Source organism: Octopus bimaculoides, chromosome 2 (assembly GCF_001194135.2).
Source record: "Octopus bimaculoides isolate UCB-OBI-ISO-001 chromosome 2, ASM119413v2, whole genome shotgun sequence".
NCBI classification, from domain to species: Eukaryota; Metazoa; Mollusca; class Cephalopoda; order Octopoda; family Octopodidae; genus Octopus; species Octopus bimaculoides.
In genome coordinates this window covers 38,785,375-38,788,415 of record NC_068982.1, presented here as the reverse complement: position 1 = coordinate 38,788,415, position 3,041 = coordinate 38,785,375, and the positions used below count along the sequence as shown (strand labels likewise).

General features: G+C 34.2%; 1 protein-coding gene across 1 annotated transcript in view; it reads right to left on the bottom strand.

The window, feature by feature from the left end:
• Nucleotides 1-991, bottom strand: part of LOC106874684 (innexin unc-9) — a 169,177-nt gene extending 168,186 nt beyond the window's left edge. The window contains exon 1 of the mRNA XM_014922495.2: nt 773-991. The gene's annotated coding sequence lies outside the window, so the exon portion shown is untranslated. The remainder of the gene's footprint in view (nt 1-772) is intronic.
• Nucleotides 992-3,041: the final 2,050 nt, after the last annotated feature.

Genomic DNA, 3,041 nt, shown 5'->3' with positions numbered 1-3,041 from the left:
AATCCAAGGCTGTGAGGAGTTTTCAGGACATTTATAAAGGAATAGTCTTACAGCTGTTTCTGGGATATTATGGATAACCCTTTATTAGAGACGGTGTGAGAAAATATTTGAGTTCGAATTATTGTGGAAAAGGAGGAGATAAGTAATATAGAGGGAAATACGAGAATGAAAGTAGAAATAGGATATATAAAGATATTGTATTTGCAGTTCCATTATTCGAGGAATATATATATATATATATATTTGCTTAGATCCATCTTCGTATGTTTTAACTGATGATTTAACGAGCCAATGAGAAAGCTTGATCCGCTAGCAATAGTAGCCGATTCACCTCAAATAATCTTTTAGCGAAAATAGGTAAGGTACATTGTATAACGTAGTTCTAGATACACCTAAAAAGGTATGGTGGTCCTAGCTGGAAAGCCTCGATTATAGGCTTGCTGAGTCCAGGCTGCTCAGAAGTTATTAAAAAACAACAACAATAACAGGAACAACAACGATCATTTTATCGATCCTGGAGAAATAACGGTAAAATTTGTAAACATTTACCGAAAATACCTCTAAAGTGAAGTCAAAAATAAGAATTAGACGAGGAAAAGTAAATTCTTTCGGGCATTAAGCCAGCTGCGGTAATCCCAACTCCTTGGTTTAAACAAATAGGTAACTATTGTTGAAAGGGCTAAAAGTGAAATAAATATAACAAATATAAGTTAATAATAAAAAAATGATTTACGAAAAAAAAAAAAACGTTTGTTACAATACAACTTCTTACCGTGAATATTTCTTGTAATTATCAAAAGCAGCTCCGATAAATTAAACACAATTCCTTGGTCCCTATTTAGTATTTTCGTAGTCTGTTTTTTGCTTCTTGTTGCTTGTTAGTTAACTTCATAGGGATTTACATCAAAATATACGCGTGTATCATGATGATTACATTTAAGTCATGGTATGTCTAAGATTATGAATGATGTATAAATATGCAGAGCAGATACGACGTAGAGCTCCGCCACCACTGATTTTGTTTCTCTTTTCTCATTAGTAGTTTACATTACGTTCGCAAAGCGGAGTCTACACTTACTGTTAAACCTCCACACTATTGAAAACACCTTAGTTCTTCCTGCACCCAGGCTTCTTATTGTTGCTTAGAAATGACAGATGCTGGCGTGTGTACATGTATGTGCGTGTGAGTGTATATATATATATATACATATATATGTGTGTGTGTGTGTGTGTTTATGTTCACTTATAATAAAGGCAATCTTACATTAATCTAAAGGATTATTCCATAATTTTTTTGTAAACTACAAATTTATTATTCATAACAAGATTGTTGACAGTGACTTCGAAGTTTCAGCCAAGTAAGCAATCATCGGACTGTACATATATTGTTATATCATGTATGTATGTATGTATGTATGTATGTATGTATGTATGTATGTATGTATGTATGTAAACATGTTATTAAATGCGGATGCATTGAACGCATCCTAATTAAATTCCGAAACTTAATTTATTGACTTCAGAGGAATGAATAGTTAATTTGACAGAAGTTCGATCAGAATTGTCGGATATCGATCGGCTGCTAAACAAAAACAAAAAAAATACATATATATTCTAATTTTGGCACAAGGCCAGCAGTTTTTGAAGGAAAGGGAAGTTGACTACATCAACTCCAGTGCTCAGCTGGTACTAATTATATCGAGCCCGAAAGAATATTAATAATAATAATAATAATAATAATAATAACAACAACAACAATAATAATAATTCTTTCTACTGGAAACACAAGGCCTCAAATTTGGGGGAAGGGATTAAGTCGATTACATCGACCCAAGTGTGTAACTGGTACTTATTTAATCAACCCAGAAAGGATGAAAGGCTAAGCATTTCGCCTGGTAGGCTAGAGATTCTACCAGCTCACCACCTTAATAATAATTATTATTATTATAATTATTATTATTTCAAATTTTTGCCTCAAGTGCAGCTTGGGGGAGGTGAGGATGAGTTGATTCCATCGACCCAGTATTCAACTGGTACTTATTTTATCGACCCCAAAAGGATAAAGACAAAGTCAACCTCGGCAGAATTTAAACTCAGAAAGTTAAGATAAACGAATTGCCGCTAAGCATTTTGGCCGGCGTGCTAACGATTCTGCCAGCTCGCCGTCTTAATGATGATAATAATAATATTCATTTCTACTATAGGCACAAGGCCTGAAATTTTGGGGAGGGGTATAGTCGATTACATCGGCCCTGGTGTTTCACTAGTACTTAATTTATCGATCCCGAAAGGATGAAAGGCAAGGTCGACCTCGGCGGAATTTGAACTCAGAATGTGAAGACGGACGAAATACCGCTAAGCATTTTGCCCGGCGTGCTAACGTTTCTGCCACCTCGCCGCCTTTATAATAATAATAATAATAATAATAATAATAATAATAATAATAATAATAATAATAATAATAATAATAATAATAATAATAATAATAATAATAATAATAATAATAATAATAATAATAATAATAATAATAATAATAATAATAATAATAATAATAATAATAATAATAATGATGATGATGATGATGATGATGATGATGATGATGATAATAATAATCCTTTCTATTATAAGCACAAGGCCTGAAATTTGGGAGGAGAGGACTAGTCGGTAAATTTTCAGATTAACACCCGCACGATTTTCACTAGGGTGTTAGGGTTAGGGTTTTGGGGTCAGGGTTAGAGTCTTAGGGTTAGTTTTAGGGTTAGGGTTTAGGGTTACGGTTACGGTTACGGTTAGGGTTAAGGTTTTAGGGTTAGGGTAAGGGAATTCCGTCCTTAACCCTAACCGTAACCCTAACGCCCTAACCCTAACCCTAACCCTAAACCCTAACCCTAACCATAACCCTAACCCTAAAACTAACCCTAAAACCCTAACCCTAACACCCTAGTGAAAATCGTGCGGGTATTAATCTGAAAATTTACCGACTAGTCGATTACATCGACCCCAGAATTTCACTGGTACTTGATTTATCGACTTCGAAAGGA